The sequence below is a fragment of the Haliotis rufescens genome, unplaced genomic scaffold (genome assembly GCF_023055435.1).
Source record: "Haliotis rufescens isolate VD_foot unplaced genomic scaffold, xgHalRufe1.0.p SCAF_19, whole genome shotgun sequence".
Taxonomy (NCBI): domain Eukaryota; kingdom Metazoa; phylum Mollusca; class Gastropoda; order Lepetellida; family Haliotidae; genus Haliotis; species Haliotis rufescens.
Window position 1 is genome coordinate 2,410,977 of NW_025963879.1, and position 24,246 is coordinate 2,435,222.

General features: G+C 38.1%; 1 protein-coding gene across 6 annotated transcripts in view; it reads right to left on the minus strand.

Moving 5' to 3' along the window:
• LOC124113041 overlaps positions 1–24,246 on the minus strand; it is a 122,270-nt gene that overhangs the window by 55,625 nt on the left and 42,399 nt on the right. For 5 of the 6 annotated variants that reach the window (XM_048398797.1, XM_048398794.1, XM_048398795.1 and 2 more), the window contains one exon: positions 13,809–13,847. The exons of the other annotated variant lie outside the window; for it this stretch is intronic. The gene's annotated coding sequence lies outside the window, so the exon portion shown is untranslated. The remainder of the gene's footprint in view (positions 1–13,808; positions 13,848–24,246) is intronic. 6 annotated transcript variants of the gene reach the window in all.

A 24,246-nucleotide genomic window follows, 5' to 3' on the forward strand; every position in this document is an offset into this window, starting at 1 on the left:
CACAGGAACTTTTCAGCACTGTCATTTGTAGAGTCCAAACAATTTTTTTTCATTATAAACACATTTTATTGACCGCGTAAAAAGTACTAGACAAAGCTAAATCACTGCCTCTGCCTCTTGTTACAATGTAACAGAACATATAGAATAATGCAATATGGTGCCCAGATTGACCTGTGTTTACTGAAGATACACACTTGTCTCAAATGTTTTTGAATTAGTCATTTTTCAATTGATAATTTGAAATTGAATATGATGTAAAATCAGAAACACAAATTAAGGTTCATAATAATATCAAGGAATGACAATATTAACATTTTTTTCTGCTTTACAGAAAGTGGCCATGTGTGTTGGGTGAGAACAGTGTGGGAAATCTCTACCATCTTGAGTCCCGTGCTGCTGATCAGCTCCTGGGTGAAGGAGGTAACTTGTGAGGGGTCAAATACTACTGTACACAATGAACACTGTTAACAGTTGTTCTCACATTATGCGAATAGCACTGTCAAAATTATTCCCAGCTCTAAGCCTCCTCTGGCTGGGCAGACAGATAATGCATAAATTAGGTCAGCAAGAAGAAGAATTCCATCAGAAATATCCATATGTGATAAAATATATTTGATACTTCTATCTTACAATTCATATCTTGCAAACACATCAGCCGGACAACAAACTGTCACCAACAACGTGTCTCTCCCAGATCACCAAGAGCGATATAGAAGGGTGTGGGGGTAGGGGGTTGCCTGTCATCCTCAGAGGGGCTTACATTTAATGATGTGTTAATGATATAACCATGTACTCAGATAATACATTAGGCATATTTACAAACAATTGTAAATGTATCCCAAAACACTGAATGTACTGATCTATGGGCATCATATCTTTCTAGGGAGAATTTTGCTTCTTGAATTAAGGATGCTTGATTTTTACAGTGACATTCATCACCAACATCACCATTACATTGTCAAGATATACTTTCTCTCTTTTTCCAACCTAGACCATCTCCCTGTTTCTCAGTACAATCTAATAGGGCAAATGGAAACAAACATCCAGACAATTTCTAAATAAAAGTTGAGTGCATCAAGGTGAACATTAAACTATACTATTCGGAATTTGAACATGTATGATTAATAATATTCTTCCTATCAGTATATTTCAAACCTTATTGTGTCTACATGTTTTCTGTAAAGGCTATCCTCTAGCAGACATTCTGCCTGTGCGAGATGTTTATGATTTACCAGATATCAAAATTGTCTGTTTTCCTTCATTTCCTTGGTTGGGTACTCATCTCAGAAGAATGAGTTGAATTTGTTTCAGAACCTGACATAATAAAATGTCCATTTTTCTGACTCATACAGAAGTATTATGATACAGGACATGCATATTTGATAAACAATACTTTTATTGTCTCAATGAAAACTGACCAAACTAATTTCTGTGAATGTGTGTGTTGTGTGTGTGATGTGTGTGTTGTGTGTGCATGATTGCGTGGATGCGTGCGTGAAAGACCATCAATATTTGTCTAGGGGATGTGTGTGTGTGTGTGTGTGTGTGTGTGTGTGTGTGTGTGTGTGTGTGTGTGTGTGTGTGTGTGTGTGTGTGTATGTAAGTGCATGTGTGTGTCTATGTAGTGGTTGTGTGTTGTGTGTGTGCGTGCATGTGTGCATGAGAAACCATCCATATCCATAACCAGTCATAGCGTATGTGTGTTGTTTAGTGTGTGTGTGATGTGTGTGTGTGTGCAGTGTTTGGTGCTTGTGTCTGTACTGTGTGTGTGCATTGTGTGTGATGTTTGTTTCTGTATTCTGTGTGTGTTGTGTGTGGTGCTATGTTGTATGTAGTGTGCGTGTGTGTGCGCGTGCATGCGTGCGTGCGCATGTGCGAGATACCAACAATATTAGTCATGGTGGATGTCAAGCTAGATGTAATGCCATTAAATTGTCAACTAAAGGCTCAACAGAGGGAAAAGCCCAACAAAATCAATAATATCTAACTACTGGTATCCTCGCAGTGTAGGAGATCTGAACAATTGTTAAAAGTAAAACTAAAAACTTTCAGTTCTTCAAAACAATAAATGTCTCTTGAAATTTGTAATGAACTCTCAAAGGTGTTATTCATCACAATTCTGTCCAAAATGTAATAACACATGCCTACAAGAGTTCAGGAATCACATATTGGCAATTTCATAAATTACAATTCCAAATAAAATTAATTTAAAATGCCTGCCCAACAAAATTGAGGAAGCAGTTGTCTCTAACAAATATTTCATTTCATGAGGTTGTTTAATCATGTAATTTGAAACAGTCGATTGACAAATTCATTCTCAAATTCTGATTCTGATGTACCATTATGGAAGAGACTTGTACACATAAACTGCCCTGAAAATAAACAAGGTGATTGCACCTCACTGGCTGAGACATTCACTGCTGAGCTAGCCAAGAATCACACATAATTGTTTTATGAAAGATTTGTATTATTAGGGACTAATCATAATTTTCTACGCCATCAAAACCAAACTAAAATCCCCCCAAAACAAATGAAAAAGAACCACAAAAAAACCACATTAAAAACATGCAATGTTTTTTAATGACCCCCTACCCTTCTGCACAGCATCCATGTGAAGCCTCTTCTGATGTCTACATTTCAGAACTGTGCCCCCATCCCTTCTTTTGCTGTGTCATTTTTTCTTTACCCCAACCCCAACACATACACACACCTCTCTACAAATCATATATTTTTCAGTGTTCAAAATATGGGGAGTCCTGGGATCCTTGAGGAATGCTCCTTCAGTACTTGAACTTAAGACCTCTGAATGTTTCACCTTTAACACTGAGGCTGTGACAAGGACCACTATTTTCAAACACTGTATTTGTATCAGAATATGTACATATTTCATTTAAGCATTCTCATATCTTGTTGCACTGCTGACTGAGTGTCATGCAATATCCGTATCTGTACATCCACATCCAAGGAAATGTCTTGTAGGTTTGCAATTATGACAAACAATAACTGCATTAAAAACCCTCATAAACTACATTTTCGGATTTCAAGGCATCTTGGAAAAAACCTGAGTATGAATGGTATCAGGTTTCTTGATAAACAAAAGAAAGAGTCTTCTGATATATAACACATCTTAATGCCTCATAACGTTTCTTGCCTCAATATCAATGAACAAATATTTGTAGTGAAAGATCTAGAAGTTTGTTCATGATGTTAACATTCTTGCAGAAATAATTCTCCTTTCTACTGATGATGTCATATTCAAGTGAAAACAGAATGGGGACTTGTCTTTTCAGAAAATACAAAAAATCTAATGTAGAAATCATGGTATTATAATAATGTAAAACTATTCAATATGAACAGGTCAGGTTAATAGCCATTTAACCCATCACCTTTCTAGTGGCGATCAAACAGAGTGCATGGAGGAGTTATCTTCCTTTGCTCTATTAGTACAGTTCAGCATCTAATGCTTGCAGTTATGGTGCATATGTAGAAAAAAAATTATTGATCGCACGACATAAAGAACAGACAGACATCACACGAGAGCAAAAAAGATGTGGCTCTGCATCAACGATATCGTCTGGGTCTGCACAGACGAACACAATCAAAGCGCACGCTTAAAATTCTAACAGACATAACAAGAAAACCAACCTGTTTGGCTCAATGTTGGAAGGGAAATTTGTATTTTAAGCATGTTTGAAACAAAGGCATCAATCAAAACTGTCAACTCAATGCAAAATTGTACATATTTGTCACATATTATGTGAATATTATTTGCAAGATGTCCAGAAGGGAGATGCATTTAACAAACTGAGGAGTGGAAATGATCATGAAACTTATGGCTGCACTAATAATAAATTGACAAATTCACACAGAGAACCAGTAACTTGAGTAACATTTTGGATACAGATACAGACACTGTGTTATAGACTCCAATCAATCAATAACATGAATACACAAAATGTCAAAAAGGCAACTTGTTGATTGCATTAACGCAAATGACTAATGAATCTTAAGCAAGCATTAAATTAAAAGCACAGAAATGATGTATCTTGGATGGACTTGATCTGAACATGAAATTATCCAACAAATATTACAACCCTGTTATGAACTAAAGCAGTTGACTCATTTATCTGCATAAAAATGAAACAACATAATGAGACTGGCTTTGTGCAATAATGTTTTTGATATTTATTGATAAATGTTATATTCTATAGAGAACCTGTTCTAGAAAGGGAGGTTGGAGTTAAGTGTCCAATGAGGGCACCTTAGTTACATTATATAGAGATCTGCCCTTTGCCATAACATCAGCTCATAACATGAGCATACTAGTTTACATTGACAGCCTATCAAGATGTTACTCTTTAAGTAACAAGAAGACATGGCAAAGTTGACTTCTTTGGCTGGAAAATGAAGGCAAAATACAAGGCAACATGCAACACATATTTTAATGGATAAAATGGGTATACCGGTAACCTTCACCAGGAGAGTCTTGCATTAGTTGGTTGGATTGTTGTTTTACGCCGCACTCAGCAATATTCCAGCTATATGACGGCTGTATGTAAATAATCGAGTCTGGACCAGACAATCCAGTCAGTCGCCTTTAACGTCAATCATAGTTGCCTTTTACGTCAAGCAGGGGTTGCTGAAGACCTATTCTTCCCCCGATCTTCACGAGTGGAGTCTTGCATTAAATGGGCATACTGGTAACCTTCCGCAGGTGAGACTTAGCATTAAATGGATATACCGGTAACCTTCCCCAGGTGAGACTTAGCATTAAATGGGCATACAGGTAACCTTCCCCAGGTGAGACTTAGCATTAAATGGGTATACCGGTAACCTTCCCCAGGTGAGACTTAGCATTAAATGGATATACCGGTAACCTTTCCCAGGTGAGACTTAGCATTAAATGGGCATACTGGTAACCTTCCCAAGGTCAGACTTAGCATTAAATGGGTATACCGGTAACCTTCCCCAGGTGAGTCTTGCATTAAATGGGTATACTGGTAACCTTCCCCAGGTGAGACTTAGCATTAAATGGATATACCGGTAACCTTCCCCAGGTTAGACTTAGCATTAAATGGATATACCGGTAACCTTCCCCAGTTGAGACTTAGCATTAAATGGATATATCGGTAACCTTCCCCAGGTGAGTCTTGCATTAAATGGATATACCGGTAACCTTCCCAGTTGAGACTTAGCATTAAATTGATATACCGGTAACCTTCCCCAGGTGAGACTTAGCATTAAATGGATATACCGGTAATCTTCCCCAAGTGAGACTTAGCATTAAATGGATATACCGGTAACCTTCCCCAGGTGAGTCTTGCCATTAAATGGATATACCCGTAACCTTCCCCAGGTGAGTCTTGCATTAAATGGATATACCAGTATCCTTCCCCAGGTGAGACTTAGCATTAAATGGATATACCGGTAACCTTCCCCAGGTGAGACTCAGCATTAAATGGGCATACAGGTAACCTTCCCCAGGTGAGACTTTGCATTAAATGGGTATACTGGTAACCTTCCCCAGGTGAGACTTAGCATTAAATGGATATACCAGTATCCTTCCCCAGATGAGACTTAGCATTAAAAGGGTATACTGGTAACCTTCCCAAGGTCAGACTTAGCATTAAATGGGTATACAAGTAACCTTCCCCAGGTGAGACTTAGCATTAAATGGATATACTGGTAACCTTCCCCAGGTGAGTCTTGCATTAAATGGGTATACCGGTAACCTTCCCTAGGTGAGACTTAGCATTAAATGGGTATACCGGTAACCTTCCCCAGGTGAGACTTAGCATTAAATGGATATACTGGTAACCTTCCCCAGGTGAGACTTTGCATTAAATTGATATACCGGTAACCTTCCCCAGTTGAGACTTTGCATTAAATGGGTATACTGGTAACCTTCCCCAGGTGAGACTTAGCATTAAATGGATATACCAGTAACCTTCCCCAGGTGAGACTTAGCATTAAAAGGGTATACTGGTAACCTTCCCAAGGTCAGACTTAGCATTAAATGGGTATACCAGTAACCTTCCCCAGGTGAGACTTAGCATTAAATGGATATACTGGTAACCTTCCCCAGGTGAGACTTAGCATTAAATTGGCATACAGGTAACCTTCCCGAGGTGAGACTTAGCATTAAATGGGTATACTGGTAACCTTCCCCAGTTGAGTCTTGCATTAAATGGACAACTGGTAACCTTCCCCAGGTGAGACTTAGCATTAAATGGGTATACTGGTAACCTTCCCCAGGTGAGACTTAGCATTAAATGGGTATACTGGTAACCTTCCCCAGGTGAGACTTAGCATTAAATGGACAACTGGTAACCTTCCCCAGGTGAGACTTAGCATTAAATGGATATACTGGTAACCTTCCCCAGGTGAGACTTAGCATTAAATGGGCATAAAGTTAACGTTCCCGAGGTGAGACTTAGCATTAAATGGGTATACTGGTAACCTTCCCCAGGTGAGTCTTGCATTAAATGGGTATACTGGTAACCTTCCCCAGGTGAGACTTAGCATTAAATGGGTATACTGGTAACCTTCCCCAGGTGAGTCTTGCATTAAATGGATATACCGGTAACCTTTCCCAGGTGAGACTTTGCATTAAATTGGTATACCGGTAACCTTCCCCAGAATTGAAAATTGAATTCAAACCTCTTGAACTAATTCAGGTGTCATCACTGGGTGTAACAATGAGAAGTTTCACTTAAATGGTCCAGTGATTTCTTAGGAAAAGATTTTTACAGATGCTGACGGGCTAGCAGGCCATAACATAAGCTCACCTGCCTTTCAGACAGGTCACCTTAAATGATACCAGAGGCTACATCTTTATAAAAACAATAACAATGGTGGGATTTTATTAACTTATAATATTTTTGTGTTGAATCAATTAATAAATAATGCTTTTATTTCCTCTTAAACAGTGAATACATAGCACTGAAAAAGTGGCAACATGACCTTCTAAGAGCATTGTTGATTAGTTTAACTGATGTTGCGTCTGATTAAGTTTTAGGAAACTTGTTCTGCTTATCTGACACGAGTGAGACGAATGGATTTGCTAATTAGAAGACATTGTGACAGATGCAGAAGTACATAAAATGTCAGCGTATTAATTTTCATTATTGCTCTGTCTTAATTTGATATTGAGTACTGATATCTGTAATTAGTATGCACTGCTATGGATACAGGACTCAATTACAGCAAATCAAATCACACCAGGAATATATAAGTATAATCACAAATCTCAGCTTTCTAATGGTTTAATCTGGTCATATTAACCTAAATCCTTCAGGCATGAGAGTAGGAAACTATCATTAGCTACAAGTTCTAATTTCACCATTAACTGACACAATGGCACCGCATTACAGAGTTGATAATGTGCCAGAACTTGATGAATCTTTTTTAATAAAGCTGAAAAAGAATCACAAAAAGGAAAAAAATCTGTGAGATGATGCTTGAATATATTGAAAGTTGTGCTTGGAAAATTGACCCCAGTCAAGCAGAGTGAGTGAATAGATTTCTTTTTAAATTACAGACTGGGATTACCCAATGCATCAAATAATGCACACCAATGACACAACTTTGGACAAAAAATGCCATGTTTTTAAGTCCGACAGGAGAAAAACAAACAATTCTTGGTAAGATGATTGATAAAATAACAATATGGGGGCCAAATTAGTTAAATGACATGCTCTATGACGTCAAAGAAGCCAGTACTTTTTTGCTGCGTGATCATAAACAATGGTCCTGAATTACAAAAATATCACGCCATGTAATGCTAGGCCCCTCAATCTGGAGTAATTCACGTCTTTTAATCTGTATGATATGGAAACCATGTAGACCTCTCCACAGGAAGGGACTATTTTCACAACTTGATTATTGACATTATTGTGTTTTGGTCAGTGTTAATGCAGTTCAGATGTCCAATACAAGGTCACAGACTCACCCCTAACACTCATGCAAAATCAAAACACTTCCTCCAGAACAAAAGCGCTTCAGCTCGGTTGTATTCTTAATGAGGCTCTCCATGATAGACATCCACATTTAATCAATTCAGAAATTCTTGTTTTTATTAAAGCTGGAAAATCCCCCAAATGATAATAACTGAATCAATTGAGCAGCAAAGATGTAAAGCTTGCTTGATCAAGACCATATTCTTGTTGAATCCAATGTTATTTTCTGTTTAATGATGATTTTTTGGTCACCATTTAAAAAATCAATCGGAACACAAAGAGGCTGTAAGTAAACACACAGCAAAGAAAAGATTTCATTTTGGTAGATTACTTTAGATATTCATCTGAAGTAGTGAGAACGTTTAATACATATCAGAAAACATCCCATACAAGAACAATTCACTGAAGACTCACTGATAATTTCTGGTGCTGCTGTTTGATAATCAAATATCCTTCAAAAGCTAAGTCTGATTTCTGTCCACTGCACCAATGTATTGTGCAAACATAGCATAGTCCATGAAGTAGTCACTGCTGGGGGTAATAAATGCACAAACTTAATTTCTGTTTCACTGAATTATGACCACTGTGCTAATTTGGACTGAACAGCCAAGATTTGTCGGAATTCACCTACAAGTAACGGATTTGAACTGAGCTCCCAAATGCCAGGCTTGAACTGAAACAGCCTATGGGCAGACTGATTTGGACTGAATGGACATACCTTTGACCACAAGATCTGAACTAGGTCTGATATTATTAAGACCAAACTGATCTTCACATGAGTGAACTGTGATTGTCTGGATGATTCTTTATCTCAATACTTCCTAACTACAGTGAACCTGCTTTCTCCATCATTAAAGTTTCTTGCAACAAAACTAAGCACATAAACTGCTGTTGTAATCTATTTTCATTCAGTATTTAAAAGCATTCACATATTTCCATTATGTCAGCAATTTTTCTAAAAGAAAAGAACAATTAAATCTTTAAGTAGCTAAATGCTCAGAATTTTCCATGGCTAAACTTTTAAGTATGTTTTAACCTCTGGCATACTGACGTTTGTCCAAAATATAAATAAACAGCAATTGGTGTTTTGTTTACACTTAAGAAACTCCTATTTATTGCATTTGCACGTCAAATACTCAAACCTGTTGCAGTTGACACATGGCAGGTTTTAACGTTGAAATTACCAGCCACTCAATGCTGTTTTTAAATGGATTAAAGTATTCAGTTTTGGGGCAAAAATAATAAGGGTAAATTTCGAACACCTCCAAGACAAGGGCCTCTCATGGTTTGCCACACACACAATGCGGCAAAGATATTTTCTTTCCGAGGCCATGCTGCTTTTGAACCCCGACATATGCGCCTCAGTACGTGAATGTTTGCCATCTGGGCAATTGAGCAACGTACCACTTCCTGGCATTCTATCACATGATTTTGAAACCTACACGATACGTAAAAACATCCAAACCATTGTTTGAATTGGCTTTCATTAAACGCATGTTTTTTTATCCAATCATAGCGAATTTATTTCACATGTAGGTTTTGCCCATAATGCTTGTGGAACACACTTAGAAGTACACCCCAATGTTGCAGCCTCTCCCTTCTACCCTACGTTTCCTCACCAAATGAGTTCATCAGGGAGGTAGTCCAACATTTTTATCCCACTGTCCATCCATCTTTCTTTTTTGTGTGTGGTATATTCCAATTGAATTGAAGGGATCCTATTTCACAAGTATGAGGTTCTTTCTTTAGACTCAGTCAGCATAAATACCTCATTGGCTGTAAAGGACAAGCTCTTTTCTTCAAGCAAAAATATTCCAACCTTATTGGAGGAACATCTATCTTTTACAACATTACTTCAATTGAACATACATCATTTTTCTTTTTTTGATTTCAAAGTTGAGTATTGCATATCTTTGTTTTGCTATCAGATGAAAACATAAACAGAGAATTTTAAAACTCAATAAATCTAACTGTTTGTTGCAACTTATTTGAAAAGCAGTTTCATGACCTTACATATAACCAATCTTGAAAAGTGTGTTTAGTTTAGTGTTAATTTAAATATGTCTTGTTGTGTCATTAATGTCAACATGATATACAATAGAAATTAGGGCTGGGACGAGTCCAAATTTACTACCCGGGTACCCGACCAGCTATTACCTGAACATGTACGAATACCTGCTGTAAGTGTCAAGAGTTGCGTACATCACGTCCTATTGGGCCCAGAAAGAAATGCAAACATTAGTGACTTGTAGTGAAACCATGGAGATTTGTTACTGTCATTAAACAACATACATACTGCATATGGTACCCGGATCCTTTTCATGACCCAACCAACCCGAGGTCCTGAGTTACCCGGCCTAACCCTGATACAAATGTGGAAATTAAATAATGTTTGGTAATGCACAAGTGAAAAGATGTGAGGACTAGCAGGTACATCCAAACTGTAAAAACACTAGATTCAAATTGCATGTGCACCAGTTTTATTTGTTCATGGTGACTTCCCATATAGTCATACTTTACAAATGCTGAAAATACAACAATGACATCTCTTGCTTGCTGCATGTTTCCAAACTGTTTTGCAAGAAGGTATTGATGTAATAGTAAAGAATATAGATGCACAAATTCAGACACTTTCACTGGCTTAAATTCCTTAACTAAATGCATTCATCTTTATAAGAAGTGTTAAGCATTGGTAGAGAGAAAAGCCCCCCATCCTGTCTACTTGTGTGTGTGCCTGTCAATGCATGTTCATCTATGCATTGCAGCATCCCTCATGCAAGCCATGCATGTCTATTACAACTGTTAAATTGTATACAGATCCATGAGGTTCAAATCTCAGCCTGAGGGAACCCACTATGATAGGGCTACCCTCTAATTCTTACAAGGTATAAAACCCATTTAGTAAGAGTTCAAGACAATGTTCTTATAGATATACTTATGTAGATGTCTAAACAACAACCAACTGATTCTCTCTACCAGTGTTACTTCTGTCCCATCCTGAATAGATCCATAGGTTGTCAACACATCAAACATTATGCCACATAATGAAATTAAATTCAGAAGCATCAGTTTCAGGCATGACTGATGTGAAAATCTTCTTCTAATTGAAATACTATCACATGTGCTGGTAGTCTACACCAGAAACAATGCAGTATCAGAGGCCCTTGAATAATAGTCTGTTAAAGTAATCCATTCCCATGACAGTGGAAACTCTCAAGCAGAGATCAACACAGATCCTTGGCAAATGCACAAAACTATTTTCCACTAATTACTTCCTAATGTTGGTAAAGTTTTGTTTAGGAAAATAAGTGATTGCCAACATCAAATAGCAGCATTCCTTATTATCCTCTCTGACTTCAAAATATGAAAGTTTTAAATCAAGGTATTAAAGTAAGGTCGTCAAATGCTGATCACAATTTTGAACAGCTGCTTCAAATAGATATGTTAATATTGTATTTATCAATTTAATTTTCTTATGATGAAGAAGGCCGCGATGAGGAAAAAAGAAACCTTTATTTAACAAACTTAAGGAATGTTGGTTTAACCCTAATGGCTTCAAGGAGTTCAAATTCAATAATTTACAAAAGCGTAACATAAGAAAAGAAATTAAAATGTAACATGATTGCTTACATTCTATGCAGCACCATCATGTTATGAGTGAAGAAGAAGACCATCTATAGGCAGCTGTTTATTTTATGATTTCAATCTGTTGAGTAAACAAGCCCCCACATAGACCTTTCCAGCATATAGTATTACACTAACAGTTTCACACTCAGCTAGGTTTTTTTTCTTGGCTGTAACCAACACACAATGAATACAATATGGCCATTTTTATGATTGAAATGAGAGGCTTGTTCCTTACAAATTAACTTGATGGAATTAACAGCAGTGAGGAACTTCTTTAAAACATTTTAAAGCCATTTCTCATTTACTCTCTCCTAAAAAAGGGGATCTTTATGGTCTAAACTGCTTTTGTAAACATTGTTTTATCAACTTGGTGGCCTGGAAGAAGCTACCCAGTCTTTCCCACCCTCCCAAGCTTGTTTGCACATCTTAAATTTCAGCTAAACCTACAGGCAGTTGTCAAGCTAATATCATATTCTGTGTTTTCTCATTGTGCTCCCAGACACTTGGTAATTACACACACATCCATTAAAGAGTCCTCATACTTTGTACAGATTGAATGCAATAAATTGGGTCAACTGGTAGGCTGTGGTGACCCTGGGTGACCCCTAGGTAATTACATTCAGACGCTGGGAGGGTGATTAGACCAATCAAAACAGGTGTGCCTACGTATTGACGGCTGGTGACATTCGAGAGACGCACAGGTATTCATTAACCTAGGGTTCCTATAGATACACGACTTGCAATGAAAGAATGTGTGGCTACTAATTATGAGAACAGGTTTTGAAGTTGGGGCTGTGGCAAACACTCCTTTTTTAGGTCCAAGCATTGAGGTTACTTTTATCTTTTTGAGAAATTCAAACTACATGAGGGAGCGCAATTTCAAATGGATAAGATTATCTTTGCAAAGAATATGAATTTACTTCGCCTCGTCATAAGGGCATTTATAAGTTTTGTTCATTATATAAAAGCTGATCAAATCTTAAAAACTTATAAACAGAGACTATCTTCTAAATTTTTAAACTGGAGAAGGCTGTCAGAAAAAGTTGATCTCAAGGGGAAACCTTGATAAGCCCTATCCCAAACTGGGAGTTATGGTAAGCTCTTCAACAAAGACAACCCCTGAAATGTTTCAAGGAGGGTCTAGACCATGGCCCTCTATAGGGTGGGCACTTTCCAACTTGACTCTTCATTTGTAAAACAGTCGGGTGTGAGGTTCAAGTATGGCTGTTGATATATGCATGTTTTTTCACTGTTCATCTTCACTGAGGACTCTTTAGTAACATGCTCAAGCTGTTGAGTTGGGGGCAAACTCCCCAAACCCTCTGTTATTTTAGATAGGAGACAAAAATGGCGTCTTTCAAACCATCACTAAGGAATGAGGAATCCCTTACCAAACTGGCGGAAGGGGTTTGGTATACTGCATTCTTTCCGTTTGTAGTTTTACACCACTCTCCACAATATTCCAGCAACATGACGGCAGCCCATAAACAATAGAGTCAGGACCAGACAAACCAGTGATTGATATTGTGAGCAACAATCCATGCCATTTGGGTACGATCACAGGCCATCAACCAAGCCTGATGATCTAAGTCATTAAGATGGTTGCACAAGATAGACTGATGGGGACCAATACTAATCCGGAATCCCCTGGGATGTCTGTTCACCATTTGCATCTATCCAGCACTTGTTTTAGTGTGGATCAGTGTAATTTTGAGACATAATGTTGATGCAGAAGGCAAAGACAATAAGTGATAGCTACATAGTCCTTTCAACATGAATTGTTAAACGAATATCAGCAACATGCACTTCGTGCGAAGATCAGCATTATCCTCAAAAGCATGAAGCAATAATGATTTGTTAGCTTGCGATAAAACATTTATAGATTAGGAGGAACATATTCTGGTCATCTTTTCACAAGGGCAAAGGTGTACTGGGTGAGGTAGAAGAGGAGAGGAAAGATTCATGAAGTCTAATGTTTCTGTAAGACCATATCAATGTTCTTTTCTCACCTTATTTTCTTATTAAAAAAAATCATTTGTACGTTTGTACTTTCTACAGCATGTCATTTTGAACGTGTAAAACTTGTACTAACACAGGTATCAGATTGTGTACCTTGTTTCTTGCTGCTTACTGACAGACCTCCATGAAAGTTTATTTGGCCATATTAGGCAAAATTTGCAGTACTTTGCTCATATCTTTGTATATGAAAATGTAAAGAATTACCGATCTGTTCGGACTTGACTCGATGGGTTTTTTTCTGCTCTGAAAGTAAGAAAACACACTGTTGATATTGTATTATAAACATAAACCTTCATTGATGTCTTTCATTATAAGCCCAAGTCTCAATTGGCTAAAATGATACCAAGTATTGTCAAGCCCTCCTGTTACCCAACCACTCTCACAAGACCTAGCCCACCCATTATCCAACCCCTCTCACAAGACCAAGCTCTCCTGTTATCCAACCCCTCTCACAAGAACAAGCTCTCCTGTTATCCAACCCCTCTCACAAGACCATGCCCTCCTGTTATCCAACCCCTCTCACAAGACCTAGCCCACCCGTTATCCAACCCCTCTCTCAAGACCATGCCCACCAGTTATCCAACCCTCTCACAAGACCATGCCCACCCATTATCCAACCTCGCTCACATGACCTAGCCCACTCATCATCCAACCCCTCTCACATGACCTAGCCCACCCATTATCCAACCCCTCTCACAAGACCTAGCCCACTCATCATCCAACCCTTCTCACAAGACCATGCCCACCCATTATCCAACCCCTCTCACATGACCTAGCCCACCAATTATTATCTGACCCCTCTCACATGAACTAGCCCTCCTCTTATCCAAACCCTGGGATGAATGCCCCCTCTCCCCAAAGAAATTACCTGCCACAAAATTTATATCATTGTTATTGTAAGGTGTAAAAATATAGGCCCATAGTTTTAAACAATTGTGGTTTTGTAGCTGAAAGAATACCTAATCTTGATACAAAATCCCAGCCTCTAACCCCCACCCCCGCCAAAATTTGATCCCATAATGGAAGCATATTATGCTTGAACATGTAAGCCAGAGCTACTGAACCAGCTGATGACAATGCCACAGTGGACGTACAAAGTAAATACATGTAAATACAGACAGACATTAAAGTTTATACACTATTCACTGGGCCATAAGAATCAGCATTTTTTACACAAAGGAAATATTTTATGTCTCCAAGTAATCAAATTGCAAACTTGGACATTGTAAGAAGCAACACTTAGTTCATAAGAGTGAAATTTCTTGAAACCTTTTCTGGAGCTATGATCAAGGAACCAAGATACAGATGGACAGGTATAGAAATAATATCATATTTCAGTGTCTGACAAACAGTAGTATCAGATTTTGTTTTGTATAGCTGACACACTGATCTATAGAAGTATGGTCGGGGGAGGGGGAGATAGTTAAATGGGAGGTATATATGTTGCGAGTTCAATCAATGATATCACTATGCAGGTTAGGATATATACTCGCTCAACCGTTTCCATGGCACCTGGTGATGTATATCTGCATTGTTGGTTGATGCAGATTACAAATATAAAACTTGTTCAACCATTTTAATAAAACCAGGTGGCATTACAATGACCTGCAATAATAACATCTGATTTGGTCACGTTTCCACTGAACTGAGCTTTTTGGATGTGACAAAGATGCATGTTGGAACCTGGAACAATGTAGTGTAGCCCATCATAACACCAGGCTGTGGCATTTGTTCCAACAGAATATAACAATGCTGCCATTTAAACCTTGCAACTGACACTTGTGTGCCTTGAAGAGGATTGTAGTAATATCATGGTGTGTCAAGTTAATGTATGGGGAAGGCCTGAAGAAAGGAGGTCTTTGGCAAATCAATGTCACTGACAGAACTAGTATCATAAGCAAAGCTAATCTGGAATTCAAACCCATGAGCAGCAGATCCTGGCATGACTAAGGGATGCAAATCTACACTGTGAACTACAGCAACTTACACCGCTGGGCCACCTGTGCCCCTCAACTGTCAATAATCGATGTATCATTCTTCCTTGCTTCCCTCAAACAAAATCATGAATGTCAGCAACAAAAATTAATTGCTCCTGAACAGGACACTTGAAATAAATTTATGACCTTCATAAAATGATTATTTACAGTACAATCTCACTGATAGAATGACACAACAGTTACTGGAAAACTATGCGGAAAAACATGACATATTTTATAACATCATTTTGAATGATTTATTTCTGCTACAAAAAGAGCCCCTTAAATACACATAATACTGGTTGCACAGCTCCTTCATTAAGAACCGGGAAGACTGGACGAATGGGACCAACATACACAAACAGTTGTTGGTAAACACTACGCAGTAATAATGAAACCAACATATGCATTTTGTTTCATCGCAAGACTTATGAAACTGAAGCAATTTATGTCGTAGGCCCAACACCATAAATATTCCATATAAAATGCTTGGTTTAACAGTTACGAGGGGTGTTTGAAACTGCCATACAAATGGCCTTTATTAAGTTACAGGAAGTGATACAAAAAGCACGCCATGGAACTCCGACATTGATGTAGGAAAGATTAGTACCAAAGCAAATATCAGCCATGGCAGTTGGGCAGGTGGGAATACCTAAACATTAAGGTCACATTTTGATATGAAAATAGTTAATCTACCCTTCCCTTCCCCAAGCCCTTCATCTAGCCTCCACTATTTGTAGGCGATGGTTTTAATTAGAAACTGTGATCCACCATGGTGGTCTCAGGGTCTAACATACTACATCTGGATGACTAATTATAAGACAGGCATTACCAGCAAGCTCATATTGTGCTGCAAGTTTTAATCCCTTTGAAAATGCTCATATAGTTCATTTTCTCTTGGACTGACAGTGAAATAGAGATTGCTTTTTCTCTGGATCGACAAATTATTCTTTTATGATTGCTCTGAATCGTGAGAAAGAGCTAGGGAGTTGAGGAAACGACATCCAAATCTGGATATGTTTTTAAAAGGTAAAATGAATGAGGTTGTTGGCAAGAGGTCCAAGCACCTTTCATTACTACACATGGATTACACATTCATTTATTTCCTTGCATACTCAATATCAATTTCAAATGGATTTTGCAATAAAGTTGATAAGAATAATTCATTATCATTTAAATGTGTCTCTCTCTGAATTCTGATTTGAAAGGAAATTTTGAAACCTTCGCAAACATACTTAACATTACAGGTATGACATAGTACTGGGATGTGATTTTTATAAACGAAATTAAGATCATTCCAAAATGGAATTTTTCAAATAAAATATTAGTATCAACTGATTATGATTATAGCAGAAGTGTGTATAAAAGATATATAAGTTATTTTGATTCTATATTAAACATTTTTCCTATTTTGTATTATATTTGTGCATCTCTACATGTACAACAGAACAATGAGTTCCACAGATCCTTGATCCAATTACTGAGTTGGATAACATGGCTGACAAATTCAGTTATAGATAAATCATACAATCATCCATCTTTTCAAAGGTCCATGTCTATTCATTAACAACAGATCGGAGCTTGAAATGAAATAATTTTATATTAATTACAGGATGGGAACAGAAAGAAACTCAATTAATACCAACCATGAGTGTGACTGAAAAGCTGGAGCAAGGAATTTAATTCAATTGTAATAAAACAGCCCCAACAGGTTTATTTCAATGACATATATTGTTGAATAGTATACACTTTTTTCAACGCGAGCAATACAAACTACCACAAGCAATCTAGTGCATTCATCACTGCATCTGTTCCAATTATGTAAACAAACTCAGTATTTGTTGTGGTGAAGGTCTCCTTAAATTATCTGATGCCGAACACTCAGTTGATGAAAGTTCAGTTATTTTATTATTGCAATAAATACCAGTGTGGACATGTGACACCTACATATAATAACAACACCTCATACCCTCCTCTGTCTCTAGACTCCTCTATCAACTTGACCAATGTCCAGAATAATGTTTGATTCATTTTGTAAGCAACGTTGCGACAGCCATGTTAAAATTCCTATCAATCCTGGTATTGGTTAGTTGAGTTTTATGTCTCCTGTGACGTTTCCTACAACAGAACTATAGCTCTTTATAGACTGTCCAAGTTTGTGCCAAAACTCTACAACTTTCGTAGCCCGAACTTGTCACTTGACAATATTTTCAGTAACTTTAAGTGCTGATATATGCGAAGCTAACTGAAACAGAAACTTAACTTGACCCAGGCTTTGTATTAGTGTCCGACGTTGCAGACCGCTATCCTAAGTCTATGATCAGTTTAGTAAAGTTAGGGAATGTGACAGTTGGCCTTTGAACAGTGATTTAGTTATTTCCCTCCATGTTGTACATAAGGAAGACCTAAGTGACATAGAATGTAGCCATTCACAATTTTGTGCTGACAAACCAAGGATCATAAGTGGGTCTCATTCAAAACCACTGACAATAGGATCCTGGCATCCAGGACTATTTCAATGAGGGTTGGGTTTAGCTCTGCTTGGAACAGTATTCCATTCATAAAACACTGTGTCAGCTTGATGTGGGAGGAAACCAAAAAGTGATGCAGGTCTTAGATGTTTACCACTTTGGTGAAACCCACAAGCATAAGTATGTTGCTGACAAACCTAGAAACATAATCAGGGGATTCGAACTCATGATCGTATGTTTCAGGTGTGTCCAAGGGACGCAACTCTGCACAGCGAATTGTGGTACTTAGACAACAGGGCAACACGTGACCCCAGGGACTATTTGAAGACTTCAGACAAGTGGGCCACAATGCCCCTTATTGGGAGGGAGTAAAGATGAGCCATGCCTTTCCATGACCTTGAAGAACAGGACCCTAGAACAACTGTCCAATCCCTTCAGCATTTAGTGATGACAACAGCCAGTTTATCTGTAACAAATCAAGTCTTACCAAAGTCCCAGTGCTTGTACATGACAACCATAACAGCTGTATTAAAATACAGGTGCAGAAGAAAAAGAGATATTTTTAGTGTTTCTCAACATGGTTTCTGTAGTGGTCATATTGAAATACAGACACAGTACATAAGAACAGGCTCTAGCTGTTAAGCTCATTCTCCATGACTAAGCGAGACATAGTTGTTGAGGTAGTTGGTGTATGCAATATTCAGCTGTGGATGGAAGTGGAGCACACGCCAGCCCTTTCCCTGCAAGGGGTCAGGTAGAAGTGTCAGGGAATACGGGACAACCATGTACTCAAGACATGATGCCAGACAGGGTTATGGTTGTCTCCCCTGAACCTGGCATCCCATCTGACCACAGGAACAAGGACCTGTGGAATACATGTCTGTCTCATTCAAACACAAAATGAAATAAGTAATCAAGGAGTTAAAAAATTCACACAGGAATAAAAAACAATAAACTTCTTTTCGTTGTCTGCTTATGTTATAAACACATCCCAAGGGTGTATTTTCTTGGTCTAGGCTAACTCTTCGTTAGAAATGTGTCCAAGGAATATTTTTGTAAATTACCAACATAGGATTAGATGCACAGACATTTTTCTGGGGAACTTGAGAGTTAAACATACTTGGTAGCTCATTTAGCAATCAGATACCAATCTAAATGAATTATATAACATCTATTGCATGTTAAATCAACAGGCTGCAAACTCATGATAAACTTCTTGTTTTTTAGTTGATCATACTGAGTGTGTGAAATGTTTGAAATTAGGACAAAGGGTTCCACCAAGCTGACGTTACATGCAGTATTAAAGCCATTAAAGTGGTTTTATTGTGTTATAGACTTGTAGAAATATTTTAGGGTGTATGCTACAGTACTGTGTGCCAAAAAACTTAAATGTTAACCACAAACAGCATTGTAGCGTAATTACAGGCTGAAAATAAGACCTTGAAGTTTCTTTACTGAAAGTGTAATTATCCTGTTCATGTAGCCTGTAGATATAACAATATCTCCAATGACAGTATGTGCACATGATTCATGTCTCATGTAAACTGACAACAACAAAGTACATCTGTACATTCATGACCATCAGCCAGTGTACTAGTCAAGCTAAGAACAATCTATACGCTGTTCTTCAGCAATTTTCATCACCATATGGGTCACAACAGCGTCCTTGCGGCCTGATATTCTTCTGCATGTAAGACAATTCAGTGGGCCTTTACAATATATGCTACTTTAGCTTACACAAATTAGATTTTCATAAAATGCATATTCTGAGTGACACCTGGTTTGGCTGGCACCACTTTTTGTGAGCAAGATAGACAACTTGTTACTGTACATTAATACAATGTAGAGGATTTGGTCTCCCAGAAGAAAAAACCTAGCTCACATGGCTTCACCTGCCATTTTTGTTGTTGACCATACCACATGTGCATCTGCATAATGCATCACTTCTCTTTCTCATTACACTGTACATATACTGACAAAATCCTCCACTTTTTCTTGGTGCACAGGACACAAGTACTGAACACAACAACCACGACAACAACAAACCAAGCCATCAAGGTTGTTCCAATTTATCCATTTTTTAATCATTTCTTATTTCATTATGATGAATTTGTGGGGATAATAAATTGGAGAATAATATACACATAGATTAAACATTTTGATAATAGAACATACATGTATTTCAAGGTCTGCTGTTGCAATGTTTCCAAGTAGATGTGTTAGTGTTGATGTGCATAGTTAGATATTATTGAAGATTTTGCCATTTTTAATTGTTATTTAAATAAGGGATACTTGAAAAAAATGTTCTAAATGTAAAACTTCTCTGTTCTTATTCATGAATTTTCATTGATCAGTGACGGATTATTGTTTTCAAACCAAAATCAATCTTAAACTTTTTAACCATTTCCCAAAACTAGGTGACATGATGTTTGTTTGTTTGTTCGTTAACGCCGCACTCAGCAATATGCCAGCTATATGATGGCAGTCTGTAAATAATCGAGTGTGGACCAGACAATCCAGTGATTGACATCATGAGCATCGATCCATGCAATTGGGATACGATGACATGTATCAACCAAGTCAGTGAGCCTGACAACCCGATCCCATTAGTCGCCTTTTATGGCAAGCATGTGTTGCTGAAGATGAAGCTGGATGACATAAAGTTAGGTGATATGAAGCTGGATGACATAAAGCTAGGTGACGTGAAGCTAGGTGATATGAAGCTGGATGACATAAAGCTAGGTGACGTGAAGCTAGGTGATATGAAGCTAGGTGACGTGAAGCTAGGTGATATGAATCTGGATGACATAAAGCTAGGTGACGTGAAGCTAGGTGATATGAAGCTAGGTGACGTGAAGCTAGGTGACATGAAGCTAGGTGACATGAAGCTAGGTGATATGAGTGAGTGAGTGAGTGAGTGAGTGAGTGAGTATGGTTTTACGCCGCTTTCAGCAATATTCCAGCAATATCACGGCGGGGGACACCAGAAATGGGCTTCACACATTGTACCCATGTCGGGAATCGAACCCAGGTCTTCGGCGTGACGAGCGAACGCTTTAACCACTAGGCTACCCGACCGCCCCCTAGGTGATATGAAGCTAGGTGATATGAAGCTAGGTGATATGAAGCTAGGTGATGTGAAGCTAGGTGATGTGAAGCTAGGTGATTTGAAGCTAGGTGACGTGAAGCTAGGTCACACACTGAAACCATCTAATCCTCAGTTAGGCAGGTCTTACCACTAGGAGGGACATATGTTATTTCACCTTAAATTAGGTTGTATGGAGGGGAGAAAATGTTGCTCCGCTGAAATCTAAAACAAGTGACATAATGAACAACGTTTCAACTTTGTTAACGTCTTTGCTTGTGTTTTACAATTCAGATGAAATTGACATCTGATGTTTCTGATGAAACACTACGATTCAATTCATTGGTCTATCAACCAATGAATTAACATCTCCATGTATCACACTGACAAGATGACAGGGACAACCTGCCTCGGCTTAATGTACAATCAAGTGAACTACCATTAACGATAATCTTCAAAAACTACATTAAGCATGTGAAACTGCTGTACATGAACTCTGTACCTGTACAATGTGCCGTTAGACGATCATTTAGCCCCATAAAAAAAGTTATCCTATCTAAAAAAATATACCTACTAACGACAAAATAAATTCCAAATGGAGCCCAGAACAATGCTTAACTTCCGAACTGAGACAATCAAGACTTGCCAAATCATTCTAGACTTCTGGATTCATTTTTTAATATATTCTCTAGAGTCTGGGAGACAGACTAAATGTGCCCTCAGATCAATGACATGGGTAATTTCAACATCTGCAATTACAGCAAGTGTATAGATTTGATCATTCTGTACAGTCATGAATTCTTGCAGACATTGTTTTTGTGTGAGGATGGCGATCCCCTTCCATAAATGCTTTCACCTACAAATCCACCGTATCATGGTCCCCGACTACCATTACATAGAGGGTGGTGAAAGAAGCACATCGTTAGAAATGTAAGCTCCCATGTCAGGTGGTAATTAGGCCTGTTACTAATAACACATATGGAAACGACTTATTGATCAAAAATCAATTACATACTGAAAGCACTATTGATCTACAATTAATCACTTTGTCAATGCCTGCACTGTAGTTACCAAGCTTGTTAAACCTAACTTGACCTCCGACCCATTGACCTCCAGAAAGGAATATGATTGGTCTAAATCAATTCACAAGAAACCTTATAAGAGATAAATTGACAAAGTAAACTTCACTGGTACTTAAGGGGCAGAGGAAACTATTACTGATGTACAAGAAGGTTACAGACCAAAACATTCATTATATCTTTAATTGCCATATTCAACAAACTTATTTCCATATCACAAGACAGGGTAATGTACTGTCAGATCTATACATCCGTGGTTTGTCTGACTAAACATACACCTGATGAAGCTACTTCATGCAGAGTAATTGACAATTTTTAGTTTGCATAATTTTATTCATCATCATTACCAATGCATTTGGAGATATCAGGACTTATTAAGGCACATTCAACACACAAGCACTAAGAGTGCTTCCAAAACTAGAATACTAATTAAGCTAGGAGATGTTTCTTCATACATATATTTGTATACATATATTTGTATGCTGTTGTTACATGGTGAGTTGATGAAGTCGGGTTGATCTTCTGGCTTCCAGGATCTTGCTAGTAAGCACTGGGACAACCATGCTTCCAGAGATTCCTAAGCTATAACAAGCAAGCAAACACATCTAGGATTGTCCTAGCTGAAGGCATGTGTAATCCCCCAAATCCCCAGGTTAGTACACCTGTCTGGGTGACCATCATCACAAACAAGCAGCTAGATGACTTATTTCTTAAATTTACTATTTCAATGCTATGGATATAAGGAAAATCTAAAGTAAGAAAAATCACAAGTTTGAAAGAGTATGTCAGTCATATCACAGCATGTCAGATTAATGTGGGAGGAAAGCCCAATGCAGTGCAGGTCATAGACTCAAAGACACAGGTATGGTACGAACAGACCATGGATCATCATCAGGAAGAAGTGGACACATGGATTCAAACACAGCATCAGCAGATACTGGCACATCTAAGGCAACTTGGCCACATGGGCCCTCCATCAAGAAATGAATGAATACTTTAAGTTAACTAGCACACATGTGAGGAGGAAATGTCTACACATGCAGCCACACTTTATCCAATCCAGGTGTGGCAGGAACAGTTGTTAAGGGGCGAGGGAGACCAATGTCAGCCTAAACTATAACATGATAATAGGCTAGCCTTAGACATGGCTACCAGGGGTAGCCTACCTGATTTGTGTTTGGAGGGAAGAGGGAGACCGATGTCAGCCTAAACTATAACATGATAATAGGCTAGCCTCAGACAGAGCTCCAGGGGTAGCCTACCTGGTTTTTGTGGTTGCAGGGAAGATCAACACATCAGCCTAAACTAAAACATTATGAAAATAGACTATCCTTGAATCAAATTCCAACATGAACCTGAAGAAAGACCTGATACTGACCAGTCTTGATGAAGTAATTCCTTGTGTAATACATCTGCCCTGTAAACTACAAATAAAACACTGATTAATGAGGCACTGACTTCCAGGAAGCCCTGACAATACATTTTCTTGTCACGTCTTACTGGTCTACTCCACCTGCATATAGCTATGGGTTCTTCTCATCATAAAGGAAAGAAAACAACTGGTGCTTACTCAACATAAGGGTTAGAAAACTCTTGGTGCTTACTCATCATAAGGGTAAGTAAACTCTTGGTGCTTACTCATCATAAGGGTAAGTAAACTCTTGGTGCTTACTCATCATAAGGGTAAGTAAACTCTTGGTGCTTACTCATCATAAGGGTAAGTAAACTCTTGGTGCTTACTCAACATAAAGGTAAGAAAACTCTTGGTGCTTACTCATCATAAGGGTAAGTAAACTCTTGGTGCTTACTCATCATAAGGGTAAGTAAACTCTTGGTGTTTACTCATCATAAGGGTAAGTAAACTCTTGGTGCTTACTCAACATAAGGGTAAGAAAACTCTTGGTGCTTACTCATCATAAGGGTAAGAAAACTATTGGTGCTTACTCAACAGAAGGGTAAGAAAACTCTTGGTGCTTGCTCAACATAAGGGTAAGAAAACAACTGTTGCTTAGTCAACATAAGGGTAAGAAA